This window comes from Trichechus manatus, unplaced genomic scaffold, assembly GCF_000243295.1.
Source record: "Trichechus manatus latirostris isolate Lorelei unplaced genomic scaffold, TriManLat1.0 scaffold00031, whole genome shotgun sequence".
Classification (NCBI taxonomy): Eukaryota; Metazoa; Chordata; class Mammalia; order Sirenia; family Trichechidae; genus Trichechus; species Trichechus manatus.
In genome coordinates this window covers 9,695,395-9,707,515 of record NW_004443967.1, presented here as the reverse complement: position 1 = coordinate 9,707,515, position 12,121 = coordinate 9,695,395, and positions in this window count along the sequence as shown.

Genomic DNA, 12,121 nt, shown 5'->3' with positions numbered 1-12,121 from the left:
GCCTGCTTCCTGGCCCCAGAAATATTGACATTTTGATTACATCTGGTTTTAAACCATGCAGGCTGGCCCGAGGCCTGAAACACCCCATCCAGTAAGGCTGGAATAACAAATCCATCTGAGGGGCAGGTAACAACCGTGGGATGGAGGGAGGAGTTGGGCATGTTCCCAGGGGCCTCCAGCCCCACCCTCCACCTTAAGCTGCCTGCTCATGAAGAAGAACAACCAGCTCTTGTGAACAGGGGTGGTGACCTCACCAGTGAGCTCCAGAGTTCTGCTTTAGAAAGAAACGCAGAGGGCAAGGAGGCTGGGCACACTGACAGACCCAGCAGCATGGAGAGTGACCGCCCCCCTTGGGCTCCCCTTTATCCCCCATCACCCTCTTGCCAGGAAATGTCTTGCCCAGGAAGCAGAAGTGACCCTGTTCCAAACTGGGGACTCACGCAAAGTCACATTTTTATCCTGTTGGATGCCTTCTGAGGACTTGGCTGACAACCTACGATTGTGAGACCTCAGCACGCTAGGAATGAACTGGTTATTTTACTATCTTCACGTCTCCTTGAAAGTGTGACTCTGGAAGCAGCAAGCATATCCTTCAGGAATGTGGACTCTTGGATTCAAAATTCCCACTGGGCAAGGCCACCCTACCCCACCTGCAAAGGGAAAGCCAGGAAACTAATGAATGCTTCAAAAAGGTGTGTTCTCTTCATTTCCAGGCCCTTTCATAGGAAATCAAGTCTCCTCTGCTTATACTACTGGAGCTGCAATGGCAAGAAGATGTCATTATGCACGTGAGCTCCAAATAAATGGTAGTGGCTGCCTGGATTTCCGAACAGACTCAAGACAGGATTCAAGCTCAGTGCGAAGGAGTGCAGTAATTGATTAGCAATGTCTGCCACTAGCACAGGCATTGGGAGTGATGCTACACGTGCTAGACGTGTGTTGTTTAGGGCTTAGGAAAAAAACTAAAAATAGCAGGGGTAATTCAGAAAACCCAGGATTCAACTGGTATGGAAACATGGTCAGAGTAATTCAAACGGAGAGCCAGGGTCTTCTGGAGACCCAAAGAGGAAAGCCAGTGGATATTTCCAGAGCAAAAAGAACAAATTACTTCCAGAAAGATCAAGTGACTTCCTCAGCAGCTGGCAGATGGGGGGTAACATACACCCCAATCTAGGATGTACTCACCTTGCAACCCACTCCCAGCTCTTTGGAGACACACTATTCCAGACTTGGGCCAGGAGATGGAAGTTTGCATGACCTCTGGGGCTTGGAAATTAATACCAGGGGTTATGAACACAATTTGCTGCTGCAGTGGGGCGTGGGGGTGCGGAGTGTAGTGATGTGGGTTTCCCTGGTGACAGACATCCCCTTTAAAATAAAGGGAAAAAGAGCAGCTGGAGCTCAGAATCAACCGGGGGCTTCTGTTAGTCACAGGCTGTATAGAAGTGGGGTCACAGCCAGACAGAAGGGCAGGCCTGCCGAGCAGAGCACTGTGGCACATTTTCAGGACAAAGTAGGCACCTTCGCCTCTAACTGAAATGTATTGTTTCCACTTCAGCACAGAGGCCTGAGGAAAAGGCTCCTAGCAGGACCGCATGAAGCAATCCTCCCACGGAAAGCTGACCCCAGCTGGAGGCTTTCTAGCAGGTTCCCAGATTGAGAAACACAGCTAAGCAGGGAAGGGCTCAGAGGCGAGCAACGCAGGTAATTACAGAGTTGGGAAGAGGGTGAGGTCAGGCAGGCTGGCATTGCTTAGCCGGAAGTCCAGGGTGTGACATCAAGGGAATGAGCATTACTTCCCAGAGGACGCATGAGGTATTCTCCATTTCTACAGAAGACAAGAATACGTGGGAATTAACTTCCACTGCAGCACGCAGCATTTGTGTTAGACTCGAGAAGAAAGTTCCAGAACATATTAGACTAAACTGGAGAAGTGGCTAGGTGCAGTGTCACGGGGCTTGCAACACCGCGACTGGGGGAGATATATCTGGGGACCATCCCAGCCCCACCTCTCTAAAACGCATGACCTCAGCAGGCTACATCACCCCCCTGCATCTGGGCTTCCTCCTCCGCCATGAAGATCAGCTATGAGTGGAATACTACACAGCAGCGAGAACGAACTATAACTACGTGAGCAGCATGGCTGAGTCTCAACACAGTGGTGAGTGAAAGAAGCCAGACACAGAAAAGAATAAACACTGTATGATCCCACTTAAATAGTGTTCAAAAGTTGGCAAAATTAAACACAGTGTTAAAACCGCCTTGGGGCAGATGGTGGCTGGAAGGAGGCTTCAGCGCTGGTGAATTTTTTTTCTTTTTTAATCTGAGTGCTGGCTACACGCCACGTGCGCTTTGTGAAAATTCACCCAGCTGTTTCTGCACTTTTCTATATGGACAGTCAAAAATCCAAAACCTGTTGCCGTCAAGTCGATTCCGACTCATAGCAACCCTACAGGACAGAGTAGAACTGCCCCATACAGTTTCCAAGGAGCAGCTGGTGGATTCAAACTGTTAACCTTTTGGTTAGCAGCCAAGCTCTTAACCACTGCGCCACCGGGGCTCTCTATGGACGGTACATCTGAATAAAAAACTTACCAAAAAATATATCTGGGAATTCTCTGTAAACCCCTAAATCAAGATATTAACACAAAGGAGAGTACTTTAAAACACAAGTGCTGCCAACCACCCCTCAGAAACGGAAGGAAGGCGAGACAAACTCCCCAAGCTCTATGCCACCCTGTGCAGACGGTCAATGTACTCAGCTGCTAACTGAAAGGTTGGAGGTTCGAGTCCACCCGGAGGTGCCTCAGAAGAAAGGCCTGGTGATCTGCTCCCCAAAAATTGCCATTGAAAACCGTATGGAGCACAGTTCTACTCTGACAGGCAAGGGGTCACCATGAGTCAGGGTCAACTCAATGGCAAATGGTTACTGGTTATGGGAGCCTTGTCCTTTTTGCCCAGGACTGAGTTTCTAAGCTGGACCAGTAGTGTGCCAGAGGGGCAACTCTGCCCTTCACCACATACATGCTGACGTCTCGTCCCAGAGTGAGCTGCCCCCCTTCACAATCTCCCATCCCTGTAATACACTGATTGCTCTCTCGCTTTTTTCCTTCTTATGGGGACTCACTTTGTTTTGTAAACAATTGCTAGCAGGGAGGACCCCCATTAAGGGTCTAACCCTGTGGCTAGCTCTTTGGAAGGCAACACACCACCCTTCAAATAAACCAAATGTCAATTTTGCACCCTACATAAAGAACATTTATATTCTTTTGTCCCGCAAGCCCACTTCCTGTCCACCTCTAAATTTCAAAAGACACATTTGCCAACTCTTGTAAAAACTTACGGGGCAGCGGCACCCAGGCTCAAAGGCGACATCTTTCTCCACTCGGCAGTAGCACTTTTCTTTAGGGAAAACTACACTTGAAGTTTACGGGAAAACCTAAACTCCTGGCTATGGAGTCTTAGCAATGGGTTGTTCGCTGCCCTTGTCGCTGAGCACACCGTGAGGAGTAGAGGCTGCTTCCCCTTTAGAAGTTCTGCTTTAATGGAGGACACAATGGCACTGGACAGGGAGCTGGGAGCCCTGTGTTCTAGTCCCGACACTGCCACTAGGAAGATGGGGGCACCTTCAACCCACCCCTTCTCTTCTCCGGTCCACAGTTTCCCTATTTATCAAATGAGGGCTTGGACTAGACCACTGATTTTCAAACTGCTTCACTAGGACCCTGCAGGCTTCCCCAGGGGCCCCTCAGGAACCATTCCAGTGGAAGGATTTCATTTGAACAACTGGCTTCTAAGACATTTTTTAAAGCTTGGAAGCTACTGAATTAGATTAACTTAAGGCTCCTTGAAGGAGACCCAGGATTCTACTGTCTATCCTGGTATGAAAGATTATTCCAAGGATCAACATTCCTCAGCCTCTGGCAGAAACCTACTCCAGCAACCATCTATTCATTCAGTGGGTCAGGGAATACTTACCATCTGGCGCAGAAGATGAAAAAGGAGAAAGGCCGGGTCCCTGCACTCTGGAAGCTCCCGGTGGGGTGGGAGGTGGATGTGCCAGCCTTTAAGGAAGGTCAGACTCGAGGAGGATGGAGCATGCAGACCACAGAAAGTCTGCTGAGAGAGTGGGGGAAGTCTCCATGGTGAAGGGGACGTTGAGTAGAAACAAGAGTGGGGAGTGTGGCTGGGAGGAAAGTGTGCTCCTGGCCAAGGGACACTGACAATAGCCCGTCATTCCCCTGCCTTAATTCCTCATGGACAGAGCCCACCTCCAACTACAGAGGCTGCCAAAGCCCAAAACTCGCTTTCCTATTCTCCTTTGCAGCTAGGGCATGGGCTATTTGACCTGGTCCTGACCTGACACAAGTCTGCTGGGAAGCTTCCAGGAAAGGATTCCCTTCCTCATAAAAAGAATGATGAGAGCAGAAAAACCCTTTCTTCAGCTGATATCTGAACGGGACTGGATGTGATGCCTAGAACTGTGGCAGCCATCTTGTGCCATGAGGAGACAAGCCTAAGGACCAAGCCAATATGCTGAGGATGCTGGCAGGGAAAGAAGGGAAGAACCTGGATCCTTGATGGCACTACTAAGCTGGGCTTGGGGCCACCTAGCTCCAGAGTTCTCCTCATGTGAGATGATAAACTTTTTTTTTTTATTATTTAAGGCACTTTTAGTCAAGCTTTATTTCTTGAAGCCCAAATTATTTTGACAGGTTTTCTACTAATTTATTCAGCTAATATCTATGGAATGCCCACTGTGCTCAGCACGGTACTGAGTCTAGGGCCCCACAAACGAACGGGACATGGACCCTGTCCTTAGGATGCTCATGGCCTAGATCAGATCGGCAAACTTTTTTCTGTAAGAGCCAGATAGTAAATATTTTAGGTTGTGTGGGCCAGATGGTCCCCATTGCAATTACTCAGCTCTGCTGTTGTAGCAAGAAAGCAGTCCTGGACAACACAAAAAACGGGCACAGAAGTGTTCCAATAAAATTTTACTTACAAAAACAGAAAGAAGGCCAGATTTGGCCCATAGGGCCTAGAATCTTAGCAGTCCTAGAAATTATGTCAGTCTCTCCCCAGCCTCTCCATCTCAGACGGGGGACTGAGGGTAACACTCTGACCAGCAGTGACTGTCCTGGTCACACAGAGGGACAGTTAAGCCTGGGATCATGTGCTCTCGTGTGAGTCTTGGCCCCTTCCTGAGAACAAGAGTCTACATGGAGGGGAAAATCCCAGAGGCCAGGCCTGACAGGTGGCCAGAGACAGGAAAGTTGTTCCCTCTTAGGGGGCAGAACAGAGTGGCCCCTGCCTGGGAAAGCCCCTTCCAGGAGTCAACATTTCACGGCTACCCAGCCCCTCACCCCAACTCCTAGGGAAGGGGTGGGGACAAGAGGACAGAAAGAGAGGTGGTCCTCACATGCATCCAAGAGCACCCACTAGATCAGGCCAGCCCCTTACAGACCACTCATTTGGGGTACAGTGGGTTTCTCTTATATATGGCCTTTCTGGCCTTGGATTCATAATTCTGCCAAAAATGGTTGGCTGGGCCACAGTCTTGCAAGGGATTGGTCAGTATACTATGCAAATAGGGTGTGTAAACCCACCCAATAAAATTAAGTGACTTTGCGGGAATTGGTCGATTACTATGGAAATTGAGTGATTATGGTCTACTGAGGGAATTGTTTAGTTCATGGTCTGGATGGGACGGCCATGCCTTGAAATTGAATATAAGGGCCAATCCTACAGAGATTGAGGGTGACCTCACTACCATCAAGAAGAGGCTGGAGCAGAGAGCGTCTTTTGGACCCAGGGTCCCTGTGCTGAGAACCTCCTAGACCCAGGAGAGAGAGAGCTGTAACACTGAAGATAGCACTAGACAGCAAGAAATGGCAGTAACCACAACAGAGCCCAGCAGCAGAGAAACAGCAGCAGCTACACAAGCAGTGGGAACCATGGGATGGGCAGATGGCTGCAGTAGGCTTGCTGGCCCATGGAGTGAGGAGGCTTCCGTGAGATTGCTGGCCCACGGAGTAAGAGACAGCTAAGTGCCTTTGGGCAGGAGGCTTGCTGGTGGAGTGGGGTGTCTCCAGGCACTTATCAGTGGAGCTAAAGAGCTATAACACTTGCTTAAGTAGGGCAGAGGCTAAGAGGAGGCCTGCAGGTTGGCACGGCTGAGAGAACGGCCGTCAGCTGGTGCAGCTGAGAGAAGGACCATTAGCTGGCATGCTGAGAGAAGGGCCTGCCGGCAGGCACAGCCTAGAAGGAGCTTAGAGCCATGCTGGTTAGAAGCTGTCCTGATAGATGAACTGTATCCCGTCTCCTGAGTTGTATCCTGTTACTTCCCTAATAAACCACATAATCTTGAGTCTGGCCTGTGAGTTCTGTGTGACCATCACAATGAATTATTGAACCAAGCAGAAGAAGTAGAGAGTGCTGTAGTGTGGTGGCTGGTGTCAGAAATGGTGAAAAAGTTGGAAAGTGACCTCCACCTCATAGGAATCAGCTATAGGCAGACCCTGATTCTCATCCCTCCTCCTGAATGTAGACAGGCTCAGACACTGGATTACACCATTGAAAGCTGGTATAGTTTACAAAGAAACCAGGACTAGACGAGATTAAGAAACCTGACCAAGTGGTAGAGAGCTAGTATTCAAACTCAAGTCCGTGCAATGTCCTGCTCTCACCACCAGCCACACATCTCCCCCAGGTCCAGGAGCCCTTTCCTCTGCCCAGCCAGGGCCGGCAGCAGACACATTCTCAATCTATGAAGATGGGTCGAGAAGCCTCCCTCGCTTCCCCTGTTCCTCAGTCTCAGCGTTTCCCAAGCTCTACAAAGGAGAGGAGGTGGGGGTGAAAATACTCCCACTCTCAGATCTCAGAGATTAGCAGGTGGTTGTCAAGCACCTGAAAAGACAGAAAGTGCTCTGTGTCATTATTAGACCATAACACACGCATATGCGCCCCTCCATCCAAAGAGCAGTCGGGTGTCTATTTCAGGTTTAAAGTAACAACAGAGTCATTGTTCCTGCTCCTGACTTGGGTACTACCCTGGGGAGACAATGAAGGATAGGTGCGACTTTTGTGGTCTCCTTGTCTCCTGTCTCCATGGGACTGACTGCTGCCTTAGTCCACACCTACCCACAACATAGGCAAAATCTTCTGGGCCACTGAGGAGGTGGGCACCAGGTCCATCTCAGGGTGGGAGGTAGGTGCAGAGAAGCAATGGACTGCTCTCAGCAGAAAGAAGCCAATTTGCCTGAGGCCTTGTGCCTGGCACAGAGCAAGGTGACATAAAGTGACCTGCCAGTGCCCATGGTTAAGGGCTCCCCAGAATGGAAGTACCAGGGGGCAGTGCTCCTGGAGGACAAAGGGTGGACAAGTGACAGCAATCACAGAAAACACAGAGAACACGCTTCCTGTGTGCCCAGCCTGCACTAAGCACATCACCTGCACGGATTCATTTCATCCTCACCACCTAACTTAGGATCTAGGTATGATTATCACCTCCAATGTTCCGATGACAAAACGGACGCCCTAACAAGTAACTTGACTAAGGACTCACAGCCAGGGGTGGGCCTGGACTTGAGCCCAGTCTGTCTGACAGTGGAGCTTGTTCCAGTGTATTTCCTCCCACCAGGAAGTAATCCCTGCCCTTGAGAATCTCACAGTCTCTAGTGGAGAGAATCAGACAAGCATTCAAACACCTGTGACACCAGATTTCAAAAACCATGGAATGAAGAAAGGTTCCAGCCTTACTCATCACAAAAATGGCATCTTTAAGTCTGTGTGCCACTTCAAACTGGTACTTTTTCCCTGAGGGTAAGAACGAAGTTTGGGGCTTTTTTTTTTTTTTTTTAGAATTTTCTTAAAGACCCCCAAAATAGCTACTTGTCCAAAGCAGCAACCCCAAAACAATGAGCGGATGAGCGTGGGGCTGCCCGCGGAAGGAGGGCACCAGGCATTGTGAAAGCCGAGGAGGTCCTGGAGGCGTTCCTTCCGGGCTCCAGGAAGCAGCTCCACGTCCCCAGTGCCCAAGGCACGGTGGTCACACCCGCTCACCAGCCCCAGCCCAAAAAAACTGGGACCAGACACCTTTTCCAGAGATCCAGGCTGAACCCCCCAACCCTGGGGTGTGGCTAAAAGGAGGGCAGAGATTTCATTGGGTTTCCTGATGAACTGGAAACACTCTGGAAACCAAAAGGAATGTGTTTTACCTCTTATGCCAGCTTTCAAAAATGGAAGATGTCAATCCACAAAAAACTTGAAGATCATGGAGGTAAAAAAAAAAAAAAAGAAAAAAACACCCATGGGATCACTCCCCGTCTCCCAGCACTGCTCACTACTGCAACCCTGCCTCCTGGCCTCCACCTGCCAACAGCCCACTCCAGGGGCATCCATCACATTGTTCCCCTGCCTAAGACCACTCCCCCACCAAAAAACATTCACCTACCAACCTAATGTCTACTATCCTTCAAGGGCCGCTCCAGTCTCCTCTCTCTGCAAAGCTTCCCTCATTACTTGAACCCAGTGACAACGTTTTCCTTCTCTCCCCCAATCCTCGCTGGGGCACCCCAGAATTCATTCACTCTGATCTTTGACTTGGGCAGGCACTGGGCTTGCTGCCAGGAATCCAGGGATGAAAGCAGCCCCTTCTTAGGGAGTCCAGTCCAGAAGGCGAGACAGACAAGTAAGCAGATGCTTATGTCCCAACACGAGAAGGCTATGGGACTCATCCGAAAAGAAGGCTGTAGAAGCACAGAAGGGGGCAACCAAGCCCAAGGAATCTAGAAGGCTCCCTAGAGGAGGGGATGTCTCAGTGCCATCTGCAAGGACAAGTAGGTGTTGCCAAGCAAAGGAGGGTGGGAGGGCATTCCAAGCCGAGAGGCTTCAAGGGGCTGGGTGTTTTTGGGACTGCCTGGATTGTGGGGTGCCTGGGAAGGGATAGGAATCTGGAGGGAGAAGTTGGGGCCAGTTGGTGGAAGCATGGTCAGATGCTGGTTTTAGAACCATCATGCTGTTGGCAGGACCAGTGGGGTAAGCATTTCGGGGGCTATTGCAAAAGTCTGAGAGAGAGAAGGACTGAGACTCTGAACCAGGATAGTGGCAGTAGAAGTGGAGAGAAGGACATGGAAGTGGAGAGAAGGAAACGGGGATGGAGGGGAGAAAAGAGGACACAGGAAGGGAAGAGGATGGAGGTGGAGAGAAGGGGAAGAGGCATTCTTCCAGAGGCTGTTCAGCACATGGGGGTTCTTATGACTCAACCTCCCCTGCTAGGCAAGTGCTCCTTGTAGGCAGCAACGGACTTTTCTATTTTTCTTGAGAACAGAGTAGTGTCTCAATCAATAACTACTTGTTGAACTAAAAATTTAAAATTCTAGGAGAATCCCTGAAACGTAAGGTGTTTGGCCACCCTGACCCTGACAGAACACAGTTTTTCAAACTGAAAACAAAGAGTCGTGGTGAACGCCAGCCTCTCTTCCTGGGCAATCCCACCGCAGGCCCAAGGGAGCTGAGCTGTGGCGACGAGGAGACACGGGAATGGCAGGGGCCTGGTACACAGCAAAGGAAGCAGGGAAGCTACGCTTTCCTCTTGGTCCTCTGCTCACTATCTGAGTAGCTGTGTAACTATGGCCAAGTCACTTGTTCTCTCTGAGCCTCCGTCCCTGCATCCACTGAAGAGGGCAGATGAGGATTAAGGGGCAGCAAATATGCCACAGGATACCACCATCTCTCCCTACATACACGGCCTGCCGCCATCTTCCTCCCTCCCCCACAGCCTGCCGCCATCTTTGCCCACTTTGGGAGGAATGCCACCAGCAGGTCAGGTGCTGCCTCCTCCTGCCCAGAACGACAGTTCCCAGAGGCAAAGGCCTTAAGCACTTCCTGATGGAGGGAAAATGCTTGTTTACAGCCCTCAGCTGGTCTAGTTCTAGGTCTTAGGGAGAGGAAAAGGCACCCAAAAATCCTTGACCAAAACAATGACCAAAACAGCTGCAGGCCTCAAATGCAGAAACCTCTGGGAAGAGTTGAAAAGGGGTCATATGCACCAGGCTCTGGCATTTTCTGCTCAGGGCAGAAAATAGCTCCAACTAGCCCCCACAGTACCAGAGGGAAGAAAAAACTCTTACTCTTCCCGTCCCCAAAAGCCTTTTTGAAATGAAAAAATCCTGAAAACTGACAGTTTATGAAAAGAAAATATGCTCCCTGACCATATTTTCTCATGAAGTTAAAAATACAAGTGTTGGTGGAGGGGAAGTTTTGTTTAAGGTCAGAGGGGGGAAAAGTGCATGTTTTTTTTGAAATCTTGAAAAATAAATAGACTCCAGCCCTCATCTGCAAGCTCTCTGGGAATGTGACCTGAAGTTCTGCTGGGGGTCGGACAGTCTTGTTTAAAGAAAAGTTCAAGGGCACACCCAGGGCTGGGATTAGTAGCTTGCACGCTGTGTCCCGCTCCAGATAACCAGGCTGCCCGCCATCCGAAGACCAGCGTGCAGGAGATGAAGGTGAGGTGGGCATGTGAAAAAGGGGCAGGGAGAACATAAAGTGGCCACCCGGCTGCCCTGGGGAAAGGTGTCAGGCCCTGAGTGCTCCACTGGCCGGCCCATACTGAAGGGTGATTGTCCAACAGGGGCCAGGCCACGGGGACACATTCCAGCCACACAGGTGTTAACAGAAGCCACGTCGGTGGCGACGCAATGGAGCTGTTGTCCATGCAGGGGGCAGGGTCACACTGGGTGGTCTCTTGGCCTGGGCCACCCACCTCCCAACAGAACCTAGAGAATCTACAACAAAGCCAGCTCAGAAGGCAGGGAAACAGGGTTCAGAGGTCATTCATTCATTCAATAGGTATTTATTAAGCATTTACTATTTTCTAGACCCTGTGCTGAGCACTGGAGTTCCAGCAAGGACTGGTCTCATGGAGTTTATGTCCAGGTGCTCAGAGCCCCTCCACCCTATCCCTCAAGCCTCCCCACTCTGGTAGACCAAAGGGGCTCACAGTTCCCTTCTGCCGGCTCTTAGGTACTGATGTGTGCAGAGTCCTATCAGAGGATACGAGATCAGGGATGAGTAAGCCATGCCCCTGCTGTCCCCCCACCCCCCGGCTAGAACTCCTAGGTGCTCTGCAGGCAGTCGGGTGGGGAGGGGAACACAGGGCGCTGTGGGGCCAGCCCCGCAGAGGTGGGCATCCATTCCATTCCTGCACATCTACTGCACCCCCAGCCCTGGGCTCCCTCCGTACCTGTGAGCACTGCCCAGTGGAGAGGAGGAAGGAAGCAGGGGGTTAAGAAGCACTTAAGGAGCAGCTGGAATTCAGCTGCTAACCAAAAGGTCCGGCCGGCGGTTCAAATCCACCAGCCGCTCCTTGGAAACCCTATGGGGCAGTTCTACCCTGTCCTACAGGGTCGCTATGAGTCGGAATCGACTCACCGGCAATGGGTTCTTTTCTTCGTTTTGGAGGAGCAGCCAGCAGAGCAGGGCTGTGCACGGGCTCTGCAGTCACACAAGGCTCCCTTTGGATCCAAGACCGGCTGTTTACGAGCTGCATCATCTTGGGCAAGTCACTTCTCCACCCTGCACCTCAGCGTCCCCTGTGGTGACGTGGAAATGATGCTGCTGGCCTGGTAGGTGTCCATCAAGTCACCGCACACCACTAGCCTTTGATACTTTGGAGCAGTTGGCATCATCATTACTATCATCACATCCGTGTTTTAACAGGTGTGAAGAGTGCAGTGTGGGAGAGAAGAGTAATGAATTTTGCTGTGGAAAGTCCAAAATATTTTAAAAGACGATATGTCATTGGAGCTAAGCCCCAAAGATAAGAATAATATTTGTACAGGAAGAAAAAAGAGAGGCCATTCCAGGCCCAGAGGAAACAGGCCTTTGGGGGGCATGGGGAAAGAGGGGATGCCTAATAACATTTCCTTGTCCTGAACTGAAAGATTTGTGATGAATTGTTAATAACAGATGATGGCTATAGCTTTCCTTCTCCCTTCCTTCCTTTCTTCCTCCTCTTCTTCAGCATAAATTTATTGAGCACTTACTTTGTGCCAGATGCTGTTCTAGGCACAGTGGACAGATTAGTGAACAGGCCAGACAGATGTCTCGTGGAGTTTAC